This window comes from Trachinotus anak, unplaced genomic scaffold, assembly GCF_046630095.1.
Source record: "Trachinotus anak isolate AG129_WGS33_773 ecotype Australia unplaced genomic scaffold, CSIRO_AGI_Tana_v1 ptg000005l, whole genome shotgun sequence".
NCBI classification, from domain to species: Eukaryota; Metazoa; Chordata; class Actinopteri; order Carangiformes; family Carangidae; genus Trachinotus; species Trachinotus anak.
Genome location: NW_027273856.1, coordinates 16,594,199 through 16,612,687, shown reverse-complemented (window position 1 = coordinate 16,612,687; position 18,489 = coordinate 16,594,199). Strand labels below are relative to the sequence as shown.

General features: G+C 41.3%; 1 protein-coding gene across 2 annotated transcripts in view; it reads left to right on the top strand.

Annotated features, from left to right (window-relative positions):
* Nucleotides 1–18,489, top strand: part of disp1 (dispatched homolog 1 (Drosophila)) — an 89,292-nt gene that overhangs the window by 32,673 nt on the left and 38,130 nt on the right. The window lies entirely within an intron of this gene.

The following is an 18,489-nucleotide window of genomic DNA, read 5'->3' as shown; positions in this document are numbered from 1 at the left end:
AGGTGAATGGAAATGCACCTACTGAGGAAATGCACCACAGCTCTCTGTTCTTTAAAGACCAGTTTTGGTGTTAGCTAAGTATGCGGCACAGTGGTGCAGAGGTTCACACTGTTTCCTCACAGCAGGCAGCTTCTGAGTTTGAACCTGCTGGATGGGGCCTTTCTGTGTGGCGTTCTCTTCGTGCCTTTGTGGGTTTCCTCTGGGTGATCAAGCTTCCTCCTATAATCCGAAGACATGCATTTAAGGTTAATTGGTGACTCTAAATTACCTGTGTGTAGGTTGTTTGTCTTTATATGTCAGCGCTGTGATAGACTGGTGTATCTCAGGGTGTCCTGGGTGTACCCTGCCCTCGCCCAGTGTCAGCTTGGATTGGCCCCACTGCTAATGAATGAATGGAATTGATTTATTTGTAAAAAGGGAAAAATAGTTTTGGGCCATGCTTTGATTTGAGCCACCTGCAGTATAAACATAGTCTTCAGTTCAGTTTTGCTTCTGTTTGCTGACATCTATGTTACAGTCAAACTAAAAACTTTTAGATAGAAGCACAAAAGCGTCCTCACAGTCAGATCACCAGGAGTCAGACAGAAACCAAATGTGATGTAGTGTCTCCTGCACCTTCTTCTCATAGATCAACAGTGTGTAGTTTTGCCAGTCTCATGTATAATTCAGCCCACGGTCAGAAACGTTTGCTTTAATTCACAGACTCTCTGTTCATTACTAAACCTTTCACAGACAGGAAATGGATCCTATAACCGGGGAACAGGAGAGGAAATGATAAACGAAGGAGAGACACGGATACACGACCTCAGATCAATGCAAATCTCAGCTGTTTATTGTTGTAGGCGCTGAGGTTTTGTTGAAGAAAGACTGTCTTTGATCACAGTAGTAGGAAGCTTGACCTTTGCATTTGTGTTTGACGCCTGGCTGATCCGCTGTACGTGCATGTCTGAGTGTGTACATGACAGATTATTTTTTCAGTAACAGATATTCAAACACATGTTTTTTTTTCTCTGATTTCTTCTCGCTTTCTTTTTAATAGGAAGCTTGTGAAGGGAAGTTTCTTTGCTCTGTTGATGACAGTGAGGACACTTGGGGGGGTTGGGAGGACCGGTTGAGCTCTAGAGGGTTTTTTTCATTTTGTAAAGAACTGTAACTAAACAAATATTGTTGCTTTGACATAGACAATTTAAATTTTGCTTCCCCTGGAAAGCCCTGTTTTGTTCTGCCCTGGAAAAATGACTATTGGGTTTCCTTTGTCGAAGAGTGGGTGAGTGGGGAGATGAAGCCTGGAGGGACGTGTGTATTCATAACACCAGAGCCTCTTTCCTCTCAGTTGGTATTGTCTGGTGTTGTGGATCTTCTTTCCTCTATTGTCTTGTGAGTTCTGCTGGTGGTCTGTCATGTAAACAGCTCTCAGAAGGGAACCTTCTCCACTCTCTTTTTCAAAAGCGCTCCCTCTTTTTTTAATTTTTTTTTTTATCTGGGTTTGTGTCTCTTTCTGTGGTCGCCCTCTTGACTGTCTGCCTGTTTCTGTCTCTTTTCCCCATCCCCTCCATCTCCATCACACACCCACTCACACAAACATCCCAGCTCTCTACCAGCACTGGCAGTGGATCTGTCCCAGTTGCAGACCTAACAGTGTATTGGGGTTTTAGGTGCCAGTGGGGAAGGAAGGACCCTGCTGGCTTGTCAGCATCTCTGACCCCTCTGTCACAATGGGTCCCTCTCCCTCCCACTCATTTCCCTGCCAAGCTGGGAAGAGTAAATATTTATCAGCCCCCACAACAATGGCGAGCTCGGAGGAGAGAAAGACTTTGACTAGAGCTCATGCGAGGCCTGTAGGCAACAGTGGTGTCTGTCGGGGCCTAAAGATGGGTTGCAGGAAGATTCAAATGGAGCCTCTGAATTATTTTGAAGAAATGCGTCCCATAAGTGAGTGGTTATATTACAATGGCAGAACTGAAAGGCTGAATCCAAAGTCCCAGAACTTCCAAAGTTTGCTTCCACAGAAGATTATTCAAATTTAGTTCTTGGGTGAAACCTGAACCATAGAAAACTCTGTAAGACCAAAGGATTTCATTATGATTTTAATGACCTGAATTTATATTTAGTATTTTAGCCCTTTGTCTTTGCACTCACACTACTGGCTTTTTAAGGTGTAATAACGTATTTTCAAACGAGATAGTGGATGAGACAATATTGTTTATATCAATAGTTTGTTTCTTCCATAAAGCTGTGGCAGTGTTTGCACCTCTCCTCTCTCCCCGATAGCGCTGTCCACACTGCTGAAGAAGACTAGGTTTAATAGTAAATAAAAGAAAAAAACTAATCTTTCCTCAGTTATTTAGGGATGGTTCCTATTTAAAAGATCAGAAGAGCAGCAAAACCATGTCCCTCGTAGAGAATGCCATAAACAGGTTGCATCCAAATGTCTCAGCATTTTATTTTGATCGCAGTCTGTTTGGATAAAAGTGCTTGTGAAACATCACCTGACTTTGACTTACAACTGAACATTTAGCCCACTTCATAGACATAGTGTATCGTCAGTCAACCTGAAAACACTGAGATATGAGTTTTGGTCTGTATCGCCCAGCCCTACCTGGCATGGCTCTAGTGATGGCAATGTTGATCAAATGGTCTGTCAACCACTTTGGTCCGGACTGGAACATCGCAACAACTATGAGAAAGATTGCCTAGAAATTTGGTGCAGACGTTCATAGCTCCCAGATGCACACTAACCCTCTCCTAATGACTTTGGCTAAACTACTTTCCCACTAGCACCACCATGAGGTTTGATTTCTGTGAAATGTCTCCATAATTATTGCCATCAAATTTGGTACAGATATTGTTGGTGGAACAGGGGAACAGGACTTGTCATTCAGTGCCAGCAGGCACAGTAATACATTTAAAGTAGAAAGCAGATCGTATCACTACACAGGTCTTTAGGCAGAAGTATTTAAACAGTATCTTTGCAGCTGTATGGAGATGAAACAGAAATTCCTTGAATATATTCAGTGCAGAATGTCATGTAATATACAATTGAGGAAACACCTGCCTCAATGGCTAACATGGAGTATATTACAAGCAGGTGCTTCCACACATGTTCAGTATGAGGGATAATTAGGCAGTTACACATTCCTTATGCTCATGTGTATAAATGTTGGACACACTGAGTAGTGAGTATCTTGGCTGTTGTGGCTCAAAGACCACTTTGCTTAACTTTCTGGTGTATTAGGAGGAAAGACAAAGGTCATGTTACCTTTTGAGTCTCGGAGTAGTGCAGCCAGGAACATTCGCGGGAAGCTGTGGTCACGCTGCACTGCACAAACCTGCTCATTACAGTCAAATACATTTTCACAAGTGTTCCTGAGTTTTGCTGAGTGACGAGAGGAAACTGGTGTGGACTGACACTTCCACTACACGCTGATGTCATGTCGCATCACAGAATCATCCACTCCTTTTGGCTTCTATCTGTTAACCTTTATCTTTGTTGGAAGCAAACACACATATCCTGATTTTCTTTGCTAAATCAAACATACAATCAACATTTTTTTTATCTTTGACAAAGGCAACCAAATCAGATGGCGGACATCAGCCTGCTGGCGCGCTCAGCCTCTCCATTGGCCTGTTGGCTTGTTAATTGGCTCAATAAGATAAGCTTTGGCGGATATCCATAACAAGATATGAATATGTCAGATATGGTGTGAAACAGCAGGGGGTGGAGGGTTGGCGGCGATGAGGCTGGTGCCTGCCAGAAAACGGCATATTTATGAGACGCTTGACTTAAACTCTGTGGTTTTAATGGTCCAATGTATTATTCTAACAACGTCTTCTTGGTAGCAAATATTGTCCGTGAAAGCACTAATTTCAGTTTCAGTTGCACTGTATTGGCAACTTCACAGAGCTGGATCTGCATCGATCCCAGAAGACCAGGTATCATTGTTCTACCTCTGGTCCTCCCATTATTATACCTTTTGGGGGAGACCTGTTCACCCAAAGCGTGATGTAATTCCATAAGCCTGTCACTAATAATTTCCCCCCTTCTTTTTAATGACTCTGAGATTAATGCCAGACCATAACTGAGCCTCCGTCATTTTCAGGGCGTGGAGTTTTTTTTCCCCCTGGTCTGTTTTTATAGTAATTTTGCACTGTTTATAAATATTTATGGACATATACAGACAGCTAATAAAGTCAGCATTGGCTAAAGGAAACTGGACAACTTTCCACTTATTTTCATTTTTTCAGCATTACTGTTCCTCCCTGCCGCCCTGCGTCCTGGTGCCAAAAAGCTCTACCCACCATTTGAGTCATAATAATAACAACTTGTTTTCTCACATAAGAAAGAAAAGAAAAAAATTGCAAACAGACCCTCGGTCCAATGAGTATGTGTCCACATGCCTGGCAGAGACAAACATACCCTCATGTGTCCACAAGTTAACGTCTGCTGTGCAAGTGGAGGCATGGACGGACCAGATATATATACACACACACACACACCTGTGCATGCCCGCACATATTCACACAGCCTCACCGCCTCACACACACACCTGTACACACACAGACACCTGTAGGCCCCTTCTTCCCTGTTGTACTGTATCGGCTTTCTGTTTGATGTAGAATCTGTTTTTGGTTGTCGAGGCTCGGTGCCCACAGAGGAGTCAGATGTTGTGTGAAGTGGATGAGCTGTCAGGAGGAGAAAGGGGCACCGCTATTGTTTCAGTACAGTTTGTTTATTCTTCAAGATGCCATCTTTAAAAATCACAAGGACTTCATACAGTAGAGTTTAGAAAAGACGAAACACCCACTCCCATTTTCTGTCATATTGTCTTTCTACTACACACACATCAACTGTACACTGTCCACTGTATTAGAGCCAACTGGGTGTGTATATATATGTGTGTGTGTGTGTGTGTGTGTGTGTGTGTGTATATGTGTGTGTGTGTGTGTGTGTATGGAAGTAGCAATGCATATATGGGATTATTTCTAGGGTCCATTTGTCAAAGCACACATTTATCATGGAGCCCACTGGTGTCAGACCTGCTGCTTTCCCACCACGTCTCCATTACGCTCTGCTGGTTCTCGCTGAGACATTCAACACCTGACCCGACACACACTGTTAGTCGTACACACACAAGCTCACACTCCTACACAGAAAAATGCACACACACACACACACACACACACACATACTTGTACTTCCATCTTTGTGAGGACACTCATTGACATAATGCATTCCCTAGCCCCTTACCCTAACCTTAACCATCACAACTGAGTGCCTAACCCTAACCCTGACCCTAACCTTAACCTAAACCTAATTCTGACCATAACTCTAAAACCAAGTCTTAACCCTCAAAATGTGATTTTAAGGTGTCTCAAAAAGTGAGGACTGGCCAAAATGTTCTCACTTTCCCAAAATGTCCTCACTCTCTTTTTTGGTCCTTACTATGTAGCAAGTACAAGTACACACACACACACACACACACACACACACACACACACACACACACACACATTTGCACACCATAACTGGCTCTCTACCACTGGAGACCCAGACGAGGGAAGATATAAGTTAAAAAAAAATGAACCTAAGATAAATGAATTCAGAGAAATAACCCAGAGGGAGAGACAGTTCACAGTCAATACTTTTTTTCCCCATGAATGACTTTGGACTGATTCATGGAACTTCTGGATTCTAGATGCATCACGGGCTTGTTTGTATTCAGTCCCTGCAGTGTATTACAGTAATGAAGCTTGATTCCCCCCTCATTATTTTTACAGTTCACATTGTGCTGAACAGGATCCATGAATCAGATAGCATCCTTCAGCTGCCGCTCAAACACAAGAGCTGGGTTCAAGCCGTCCTGACAGCAGCATCTGCTCTGCTTAAGTGTCCTTGGGCAACTTTGTCCCTGCAGACCTGTAAACAAGGTAGCTAAGGTTTGTTCAAAACGTCACTAGATTTATTTATTTATTTATTTTTTAAAGTCTCTTCAAAAAAAAGCGACAAATACATGAAGCTAATAGAAACTAATAGAAAGAGCAATGGCCAGTGGGGAAACTCCAGCACTCAGCTGGCCAATCAATGGTGTCACTTAATCAGTCAACTCTATCAGTCAGTCAGTCAGTCATGGACATTCATGTTTATAGATTTGGCCCCACTGTCTCTAACCTGCCTGTGAAAGTATTCTGTTGTATTTTCTGTCTTCTGTCAACTACTATCAGAGGCCTTTCTTATCTCAATTATTCTGAGCATGTTTCTTAATAATTAAATTGTCACCTTTACTTTCGACAGTTTGTCAAACAGCATGAGTGAAAGAAAAGCTTCAGATTAAGATATTTAGCAAGTTGGTTAATGGCCAATAATAAAGTGAAAAGGGAAAATTAGACAAGGTCTGCAACTGTGTGCCATTATCCCTTAATCAGTCAATAAATCGAAAATCAAATTTAAATGAGAACCTTGGCTTTTGTAATGTGCGGAGAAGAGAAACCAGATGTCCCTGAGTAGATTTCTCCAGGAGTACGATGATTATGAGTAAACAGGTTTTACTGTTATGAGTAAGACTTCAGATAGAGAAAGTAACAGCAGAGTGGATGAAACGAGAGACTATTTCATGGAGCCATTTGCTGTTTATTTGAAATAATGCCTTCTAAAGTCAGGCTGAAACTGAAGCTAAGACAAAGTTGCTGGTTGAAGCCTAAATAATCGTCTTTGAACATCTGACAGTTTGTTGAATTTTGACACATTTGCACTGTGAGGAAGAGCCATGGATGTGTTCAGGAGAGCAGTGTTCAAAGATGCCACCCCAGTCATTCCTATGAAAGTTGCTCACAATAAGCCTTTGGCTTCCTCATGCCTCCACACTTTTTGGCCCAGACAAAAAATTTATTTACAGTTTTGATTGTCAGGTCTAAACCTGCCTTTGCGCCTCGATGCCAGTCTCTTAAACTGTCGATCACTCTGGTTTCTTATCTTCTTCTTATTAGGTGGAAAGAAAAGAAGAGATTAATAAAGACACTTTGATGCTGCACACATGCCCCCTGTGTTCACAGTATGTGTGAAAGCATTCATGCTGCTTTGCTTTTCTTCTATTTGACGCATCCTGCAGCACAGCTTCCCGTTTTCTTTGACCTCGTTAGCTCAGATTGTGGAAAATGAAGAGGAAGAGAAGTCAAGGCTGAATGTGTGAGACAGACAGATGGAGAGATGAGGCGATGAGAGAGATGTGAATGTCAGGTGTGTGTGTGTGTGTGTGTGGGCTTGTTTTTACTATATTTGTGGGGTCTGGAAACTGGGAGTCTACTATACTCGTAAGGTCCGACAGCTTTGTAGAAATCAAACTGCTGCACCTCAGAAGTTGAAATGGCTGTTTGAGGGTTAAAACTTGGCTTTAGGGTGAAGGCTAGAGTTTGGGTTAGGGGGGTTGGGAATGTATGTATGTATGTCAATGGCTTGTCCCCAAGAATATAGTAAAACAAGGATGTGTGTGTGTGTGTGTGTGTGTGTGTGTGTGTGTGTGTGTGTGTGTGTGTGTGTGTGTGTGTGTGTGTGTGTGAGAGCAGCTGCAGAGGCCCTGGTTCCCTTCTCGCTGGCGCACACCTCTCCACAGGGAGCAAGAAGGGCTCCAAGTGCCCTGGAGCTCGGCTCTAACCGCCCCCAGATCCGGAGACAACCCTCTCTCTCAGACACACACACACACACACACACTCTACATCATATGTACACATACCTCATACACTCAAGACCCCCACTTGCTTGTTTTCTGCCTTACTTCCTCTCTGATTTAGTATTTTGGGCCCACTGTATCATTTCAGTTAATTCTTTTCCACAACCTTCCCTTAAGGCAATACTGAAGAGTATTACAGCAGCACCCAGGGGGGATAAAGGGGCTCAGTTTAGCATAACAATAGAATATATACTGAATATATTTTATCTCTCTATCTCTTACATACACACAGACCAGCTACCTCGAGCCAGAAAAGCCTTTTAGTAAATCCATTCAGCTCCCTCCTCCCCAGCTCTGTGCCCCCGTCAACCCTCAGAGGGCCCTCCAAGAGCCCACTTGTCCTTCAGTGAGATGACACAGGATGAAGTCACTCCATTTGCCTTGGCACCAGCATCTTTGTTTTAGGCACTGTGGTGATGTGCCAAGGACTATGTTCTCACAGCAGAGTGTTCTGCCCAGTCCTCTGTGAGAGGGACAATGCCATAAAAACTAAAGTATCCTCTGTGCACCACAACAAATTGCCGTGTAGGACAGAGCGTGCCAAACTAAACCGTGGCAGGAAACTTTTTTTTTTTGTCTGTCATCCACACAAACCAATTCATTGTACAGTTCAATGACCTTACTATTTAACCAGCCAACAAAATGAGTGTGGCTGACAACTGATGGCTGATTATTAGTTGGTAAAATACTTTAAGACCTGGGAATTTCTTATTGAATATTCTCCCTTTTTTATCAGCAAACATACAAAACATTCAGGCAGCCTATATCTTAAAAGCAAATATGTAAAATATCTGTAAAAAAACTTGAGTCTTTAGTTTCCCACAAGGTTTTATACTGGAGGTGTCCAACCTCACCTTAAATGAAGAATGGCTCTGATAACGTCAGAAAAAAATGTAAAAGGTTTTATGAAATATATTACACATATTAAGCTTGTGGACAAAACGGCAGTAAAACTACATTACACAGCGGATACATATTTAGTAAGAGAGGCCACTGTTTAAGCTGTAAAAACACTGATCATGTGATGCTTCAGGATTAGTATGAGTCAGCTCAGCAGATGATTGATGGATCAATTACATGTTCGCATCTCAGTAAGTATCAGAACAGCAGTAAGATAAGAAATACTTTATTTATCCCTAAAGGAGAAAACAAAAAACAAACAAGCAAACAACAACAAAAAACAGTTGTTACGCTGTTGTAAAAAAAAACAACCTTTCCTCTTTCCTCCACCACTAACTCGTTTCCAGAAAGAAACCTGGACTCTGGTAAGTTACCTACGTGTAACCATAGAGTGTAAATAAAGATGGATGCAGCCTCTGTGACATCACCCATAGGTCTCTGAAGAGCAGTTTTATAGCTCAGAGCGGGCTGCTCCGCCATCGTCATCTTGGCAGTGCCCAAGTCTGCTGAACTCCTGGCTAATCCAAAAATGGCCACGACCTCAATTATGCAGAACTTTAAGCCTTGATAAAATTGAATTGAAAAATGAATGAGTTATGTAAAAATTCACCCCCTGTAAGGCTGCAGGCATACTGGACCGCAGTTGTCATGGTTACAAAAATAAACACGCAGACTGTCCCAAGAGTGGTGTACCTACCTTTGTCACTATAGTTACTATAATAATGGTCATGGCTTGGTTTTGTTTAGGCACAAAAACTAATTGATTAGGTTTAGGAAAAGGTGGTGATTTGGGTAAAAAATAAGTATTTCCTCAACATTTGCTCAACACTTTGTTGTCGTGGTTACAATAATAACAATATGGTTAACTTTGTCAGAGTTTGAATGTCAGCGTTTTTGATCTGAAATATTAAGCCAGGTCTTTTTATCATTTGCGGTGGTTGCATCTGGGCTGAATAAGATGCCAACAGCAACAAGACAGACAGTCAGTATTAGAAATGTGTTTTGTGATATTCTTGTGGTCGGTCACAAATAACACTTTGTGCTTTTTCAAAAACACTGCAGTGGATAGGATCTGTTCACATGATGGAAAACGGTCCCACAAAAACTAGAGGAAATGAGCCTGTTATGAACATCCTGTGGAGTTCAATTTTACCTCGTATATTCAGCTCATCTGTCCACAATAAAGTTGGCGACGTGAAGGTCCTTGGAGAGCGGATGATGATTTAGATGGAGAAAGTGTACTGAAGTGGCCTGGAAGTCAAGGAAAAACCTCTAGACCGGCCTTGTCTGCATTCCAGCTGCTGACTGTGGTGACACTTCAGTGACACTTCAGCTTCAGTATTTCTTCCCTGTCTGGTGTTTGTATTTGTAGAAAGAAAGTGAGTGTGTTTTATTCCTCCTCCGTCTATCTCTCCCTTCCTCTCACCCTGACGCCCTTTCCATCCTTCTCTCTCTGCTTCTTCCATTAAGCTCTCTCCTTCAGTTCACCCTCCACTCCCTCTCCTGCACATCTTCACCTCTGTCTCTGTGTTTCTGACTGCCAAAAGGTTTATGACAGCAGGATGTGATCTCACACCTCCCTCAACATTTTCAACCACACAAAAAAATGTCATTATTTTCTTTCTGTTTTCCTCCATGAGGCCATCTAGTCCCCCACCCTCTGAGAGACCCTCTGTGGCCCCCGGAGAAATTTGACACACGGATGCGATCTTTCAAGTTTTATCACAGTTTTTCTTCAGAGCCAGTTTAGCCCATTTTCATACTGTCAGACTTTATGTGCTGCAGTATTCAGGCCTTTGTGTGCTGCCTGAAAATTCCTTGAATGTTGTCTTTATAAAAAAATCAATTTTAAAAAATGTTGTTGCATTTGCAATGCAATGTTTTCCTACATCAGTAAGAATGCAGTCCTGCTCCTTGGTCTAAGCTTGCTGTACATTTTTTTCAAAGATAGGTTGTTTTGGTCGTGGCTGAGACAGAGGTCAGGGCTTTCTCCAACCAGACTAAATGTGCTATCAAATACAATACATAAGAAAGTACATATTATAATTATGACATATTTCAATAATATTATATTATTATAATTAGTAATATAATAAATGTATACAATATTTTAATTTAATTTTTAATTAGATTTAGTCAGACAAAACAGGTAATTTGAAGCACTTTGGGATCTTGTAGAAGGCAGATATAATCAACAGATGAGAAGAATATATATATATATATATATATATATATATATATATATATATATATATATATATATATATATATATATATATATATATAAAAAATATCTAATGTACTAACTGCTGAAAATGACACTGAGATAAGACTGTATTTATATTCTAGACCCCAAACCACAAAATGAATTACTGTGTGTCCACACTTTCTGATCAGAATATAGAGTGCTTTAGTTGCCAAAAATCGGTTATGTCTAAAACCTGGACCACAAACAGCATTATCCCTGGTTCGATTCCTTTGCTGCATATCAACTGGCCTTCAGGGCAGCCTGTACACATGCTAAAAATCAAACAGTGCAGGGACAAAAAAAAGGAAAAACACAACAAAACACTTACCACTGCTCACAAGGCTTAAGAGGATGGACCACGAATACACATATGTTGGCATAAACATGTGGCCACATACCCCTGCTCCTTTACCAAATTGTGGGCAACACAAACACACACCCACATTTTGTTTGTTGAGTAGGGGGTTTGGGGGGTGTTAAGTGTAAAAAGGCTGCTGGCTGTGTGTGTGTTTGGGCAAAGGCTGTTCTCCTCCTGATGAGCAAACGCTAACTCTGGTCCCATCAAAAGAGGAACTCTCTTCCATTAATTCACACACACGGAAATCTGTCCACCAAATTCCTCCCAAACAGCCCTTTGTGCAGATCGTCTGTCTCTCTCTTCTGTGCATGTCTGTCAATCTGCCTCTGATCCTTCTCTCCTTCCGTCTTTCCCTCCTTCCACTCTGCATAACTTCCCGGTCAATCTGTTTGTGTCTGAGATCAAACTAGGACCCTGTTCAAACAAATTAAGATCTCTTTTCTCCCTCTCTGCTCCGTGGTTTGCAGACGCTCCTCGTTTGCTGTACTCTTCTTCTGCTGCTGCTTCCTCTTTTCAACTTGATAAGAAGCCTGCGTTTGCATACCATCACTCTCCCTTCTTTACTTTCTTCTCCCCTCCCCACTCCTCCCCCTCTAAAAGACAATTGAAAGAGGAGTTTTGATGGAACTGTGTCTTTTCCCAGACTAGGAAGTTGTTCAGGAACTTGAAAGGGAAGAGAGAAGAGGTAGAGAGGAGGGGGAAGAAAGACAGGGCTGATCTGTGTTAAAGAACGACAAAAGGCCTGGTTGAGCTGCTCCAAAGCCCCTGACACCATGTGAAATCCTTAGGAAAAACAGACATAATTAGAAGGCTGAGTCTAGTTTCTTTTGCCAGAAGTGTGCATATTTTAATGCTTTAAAGCAACAGCAGTAAAACAACAGGCCTCTGTTTCTAATTTCTAAACACTGTCTTGTTCCTCTGCCAAATAATAGCAGCTGGTCAGTATGAATTCTGCATGCAATTTGAAAACCTGATGGTACTGTTTGGGTTTGGCCTCAAAGTGAGGTTTGTTTCTTTCCAGTTTCTACACGCCAAGAATCATAATAGAGTAGTCTTGGTTTTGGGTTAGTCGTTTCTGATTTTAAAGGCAAACTTCACACAGAATCTATCGTCCTCCATCTTGAGACCAAGCACTACTCTGTAGTGGTGGTGGTCCGCTTTTCAGAACCTAAGCATCCTCATCAGAAATGTGGACTGAGGCTTTGATACTTTCACAGTACTGATACAGAACCTAGACCTGCTTTATAATCAAAAAAGATATGGAAATCTCACTTCATACAATAGGGGACCTTTAAAACAACCCTACTGTGTGTGGTTGGGCCCCTCAGTCACAGGGTGCATTTGCCAACAGGTTCTGACCAGAAGTACCAAAGACTGATTCTTCCTTCTCTGATTATTTGAATAATTTTCGAGGCCTGGCAGAGCGAAATTATCCAGTGAATGACAGTGAGAAAGGAAAAGATTTGAAAAACTGCAGTGGAACAGAAATGTTGTTTTTTATCTTTTAATTGTCACATGACCCTTCAGATTTATCTTGTGACCCTTGGGGAGGCCCTGACTCTCACAAAGGGACCTACTCTTGTTTGGAAATTGGAAATAAACTCTCTTTAGTATGAAATGTCTTCAGTTAATTATGCATTCCCTTGTTTGTCACTCCTGGATGCATTTCTTAGTGTTTGTGTTTGCAGTTTAGTTATACTGTCACTTGCACAACAGTTGTTCTTTTGAGGTCGCTGGGATTACAAAATGTTTGTGGTTTTATTGGGAAGGTGGTTTTTCTGTCAGTACTGTCAGTTCTGTTTTCTTTTTAATCTGATCATATCTTTACATTTGGGCCGTACTTCTCCCAATGCTGTGTTTGAGCACTGTTTTTTTTAGTGCAGCAATGAACAGCTCTGTCAGTTCTGAGCTGTTTGCACACTGTGAGCTGAGTGATTGAAAGGACAGCATTTTGGCTTCACCATTTTAGTTTATTATCTGAAATTGTTTTGAAATCATAGCACATTAAAATAATTTCATCATCCACAAATCAACACGTATTCTTGCCTCTGGGTTTTGCACCTGCCAGCCAATGTGAGACCAACATGTGCATGTGATGTCATTCGCACCTTCGAGTTGCTGACACCTCGGAGAAGAATGTTGACTGGAAGTGGAGCTGAACCCCTCTGCCAATCTCTTATAGTTCGAGCCAAATGCTTTCACTCCTCTTTTTTTTTTTCTCACTCTCGTGTCTGTCATTGTCTTTTATCTCTGTGCTGTGCATGAAAGGAAATGATAAGAAACAGACAGATAGGTCATCTGGATACAACATGTCTCTGCACAACCACGACAACATGGTTGCTCCACTCACTTGTTCTACACTGGCCTTCCAAAAATGCCAGGAGGAAAATATCAGGCATAATCCAGTACATCCAGTACTCTTTGTCACAGGTCAGGTGTCAACCCACAGACTGTAAAGCCTGTATCACTTCAGCTAGATGCAACTTTTTCTTTATCATCAGAAATCTTTATTGCACAGTTGTATAATACAGTTGTATTATAACCCTGATCAACAGAATAAGGACATGGAAACACCAGATTAAGCAGTCTAAACCAAAATCAGTTCATAAATTCCTACAATCACTGGATTGGCTTGTAGAAAATAAGTAAAAATAAACATACTTTAGGCAAAATAAATCCCTTTTTGAGACTTTGGGAACCTTTGACCATGCAAATACATTCTGTTGACCAATTGTGGACCATCTTGACAGTGCTGAGAACGGAGAACCTCAATGTCCAGAATGCTAGGAAATACTGTATATCACCTGTCATAACAGGCAAATAAAATAAACTGCAATAACTTCCTGTACAGTTATTGACTTAGACTTTAAGTAGTCACTACATCACCCAGCTTAAACCTGTTTTGAACATATTTCACCTCTTTTTAGAAAACTGTCAAAATCAACGGTCAAAGGAAAAATAGGTAAAACTTCATTCAGGTCTGGACTTCAGGGCAGTCACCATGAAGTGACACGCCCGATTCATCCCCTGGTCTTCATGAAATGTGTGGTTTTAGAAGCTTTATGGCTATTTGGCTACTAATCATTACTACTATCATGTTAGCAAACCACTAACATGATAGTTAGCAGAGAGTATTCCAGTGCTAGTCAGTCACAGTAGCCCCTTGACTTTGTGTCTGTGCTGAGCTGTTCACTTCCCTGGATTTTTGTTCTGAGGATTGAACATCATCATTCAAGGGGTTATTGAAGAGGAGGAAAAAAACTCTCTGAGCCTCCTCAGCCTGGTTGCCAATGGGTCAGTACTCATGCAGGTCATTCAAAAGATGTGTTTGTACAATTGATTCATAACTGCCTAAAAACCATTCATCTTTCAAGGAGCAGTTTGTACTCAGAGGTCAGCATCGTCAAGGCAGCTTGCTTTTGGTCAACAACCCTAATTTGTATCTCAATGGTTTACGAAAGTTGAACTTGACGTGAAAGATTTGCACTGATTTACTTTCCCCTGGTGAGCAAACCACTGATTGTAGAGGTTCCATTGAAACTAACTGATTTTGCTGCCATCATTTCAAAACCTGGTCTAGATGTGTTCTGGAATAAACCAACATCTGCCCAAACTCAACTACACTTTGTGACAACAGGCCCCCAAATCAAACCAATCGGTCTTCCTAATGTTCAAGTCAAAACTTAAAGACAGTTACCATCAAACCTTAACTCCACAATACATCTTTCACTCAAGCACCATATATTATCAAATGTGTACCCATCTATACAAAGCTACAGACAGACCTACAGTGGCTGCTTTACAAAGAAAATGTACAGTAGTCTGCCAGAGAAGAGTTAATCAATTACACCATCTTCTTGCAACAAACTAAAACATGTGCACTTGTAAGACACATGGTGCTAATTCAAGCTTTCCTTTTGCATTTTATGTATAATAAATTGTTTTTCCATCAGGTTTACATTATACAGCAGAGGGTTAGAAAAGAAATTGGACCATAAATAAGGCCTCCTGTTCCTAAATTTGAATGCAGGGTGACTCAAACATCAGCTTTCATTCAGGTTCTTCTGGCCAGACGTCAGGGAGCTCAGCACTAATCAGATGGGAGATGTCCGTCCTCACCTCCAAGGTGTTGAGGGGATAAGGTTTCCCTGTTTTCCGAATCTCAGACCTACAGAAGCCACAGAGCAGCATGATCAATGCCGCCCGGGAGCGCCTGTATGCTTTTCTTTCTCAGTCTCTTACTCATCCGGTGAATTACAGTCACACCTTTTTCTTTTTCTCCTTGCTCAAATGCAGCCTCTTTAATACGGTCTTTCAGTTCTCACTTTTTCTTTCGTTGTCTCCTTTTCTTTCTTGCTCGCCAGACATTATCGCATGCAGGGGTAGGTGAAATGCTCAGAGGGCTTCTAGGATTACATGCCACCTTCCTGCGTATATGTCAGAGCACATTACTATCCAGCATCTGAATACTCTGCTATTAGATCACTGTTAATGTGCTTTTAAATCACACAACGAGTTGGATCATGTTTAAACTTCCACGACGAAGGCTTTTGTGAAGAGTTTTTTTTTTTTTCTTTCCTTTCTTTTGTGCAGCTGTTTGAGGTTTTATGCTCTTCTCTCTGTGTTGGGCATAAAAAGAAAACAACAATTTGCTGTTTAGGCTGCATGTTTGCTCCATGTGCCACATTTGCTTCAGTTAACGAATCCAAAACGAGGAGGAATGATAGTTATTCTAACCCCAAACATTTGGAAGTGGCCTCAGAAAGGTGATTTTAAAAGCAAGTCTGAAGATGTATTAAACATTATTTTTGACATGCCATACCAAAGCCTTAAATTGTTTAGAAACATCTTGTCCTCTTCTGTCCGTCCCTCCCCTCTTTCTTTAACTGTTCCCCCCTCTTTTTTTTGTTGTCCGCTAAACCTGTCACTGTGATGAGTTGTGTGCAATCATCCCAGAGGCCGTTGGGCTTTCACCAGGGCCTCCGTCCTTCCTGGTACAGTGCGGCCTTTGATGTGGTTCCTTCTTTAGCTCCATGCGGGCCGACCTTGGCTAAACCCAAACCCAGTCTCTCTAATGTTGTTTTATCACCACCTATCAACTCAATGTTGTTCTTGGTGGAAGTAAGAAGCTGGACGGTTGTGTTAGCGCTGAAATGCCTTTATGTTGTAATTTCAACAGACTGTCCTGAGCTTCCAGGCTACATGACCACCGCCGGTGGGCCGGTGAAAGGCTGTGTAATAACTCATAGGCAGCTCCCTCACTGCTGCACCCACAGGGAGCTGGCTGTGAGCCTCAGCAGAGCGATATGAAGTATGTTTGGGACCTGAAAACAACAGTACTGAGATGTTTCAGAGAGGCTGTGCTTTGGGTATAAAGCTACTTTTCTGTGTTGTTGGTTCTTGGACAAAGGTAATGACATAAATCAAGACTGATTATATGTTAAAAAAAAAATTAAAGTTTTAAAAAGTACCAAAAAACAAGGTGTTTAAACATATCATATGATGAATTACAATGTTACAGACAAAATGGGAACTAACCGCAATGTCTTACAAGAGAAAAGAGCAGCACAATGCAACACAATGAACTCTGCACAACTTATTAGTACAAGGTTATTACTATTAGAGACAACTACAAAGCACTAAATGGCCGAGGCTTCGACTGACCCTGGGGGCCAGCTGTGAATTAGTACCCCACTACTGCAGATGATTACAGCTTGCTATATGAACTGTGTCCTAATCCTGGTGGACAGCTGAAATTAAAGCCAGGTACGGCCCTCCGCCTTCCCAGCATTCCCTGTGATAAACCTCCTCCCCTGCTGAGAAGAATCAGTTGTTTGTGAGCAAAATGAGTCTGTAAAGATGAGGTCTTTCTTTTAGCAAATCAGGGAAACAGATGAAACAGAGGGATTAAAAATGAATTTGATTTCTGCTTTGTTCAGGCCGGGCTTAGAATTTGTGTTTGATAAACTTTGTCCTCAGTGAAATCAGGCATTGTGTTGTGCACCTTTCTTGGCTTTGCAGACATGATATATGCCATGTAGACTCGGCTCGACTCCGACTGAACCATACACATAACAGAAGTCATTTTGCTGTAAACTAAACACATAATGAAAATTGGACGTAAAAGAAACACACACATATCTGACCACATTTATCACATGAATCATCTGTATGGAGGCAACTTTTTCACTTAATGAATATTTTCTGTGATCTTCAAAGAAAACACAGATATTTTTTTACTGATACCTTCATTTATGACTTGAAATTCTTTTAGAAGCTACATAATTGCCCATGATATATCACAAGGGTGAGCTGTGTCCTTAACTTGGGTGAGGGAGGTAGTTGTATATATTCTAAAATTGAAATATTAAGTTGGGGATGTATTGACTTGGACAGTTCCACCCTCTCTGAGGTTTGAATGAAACCACAGAGCTTTTGTTGCCTTGGGTGGAGATGGAGAGAGGAAAGAGAGCATTTAAAAGTAGTCATTAAACTAAACCCAGAGGAGCAGCCAACACATCTGAACGGTAATCTATAATTGAAGTAACCCGATGTGTGAAGAACGGGTGCGGCCGTATTAAGGAATGATGCGGTACAATTTCAGATAATTAAAGGCTGTTTGCTGTCTCTGTAAGGAGGGTTGTTGAAGGCCTACAGGGGTGATTTCCTTCATAAAATATACCTAATAGGATTAAAAGGACCTACACTCTGTGAGCTATAGTTTAATCTATATATTTTAGTGTCTCATAAAATAACATTATCTGGAGACTAGTTGTCCTATAGTGAGGTTTTAGATGAGCAAACAAAGGGTTTAGCTCTTTCAACCAGGATACAAAGAAAAACTTCAAGTTCAAATATCCTGAATTATTCAGGTCAAATACAGTTTTAAAGTGGTTGTACTGACCATCATTTCTAGCTTGTTTCTCCTGTAAGCTTGTCTATCTGTGACCCAGCTTGTTTCTTTTAAAGTAACACTGCAGGTGAAATTAGTTAAATTAACTAACTTAAAATGTCAATTTAAGTTTTGAAACTAAACCCTTGTAACCTTTACAGTTAATGAAGTTAAAGCAGATTCATTTATTTGGGAAGAACCACATCTGTATATCCGGCAGATGTTCATCTCCACACACATTAGTAGTGAACCGATAGTTGACTCTTGTGAGTGTTTTCCTTCAGGTGGACTTGTTTTCTCACTATGTGCTTGTATTGAATTGATGCTCGTTATAGTTGCTATAAGTGTCGTGATAATGCGTGGGAGT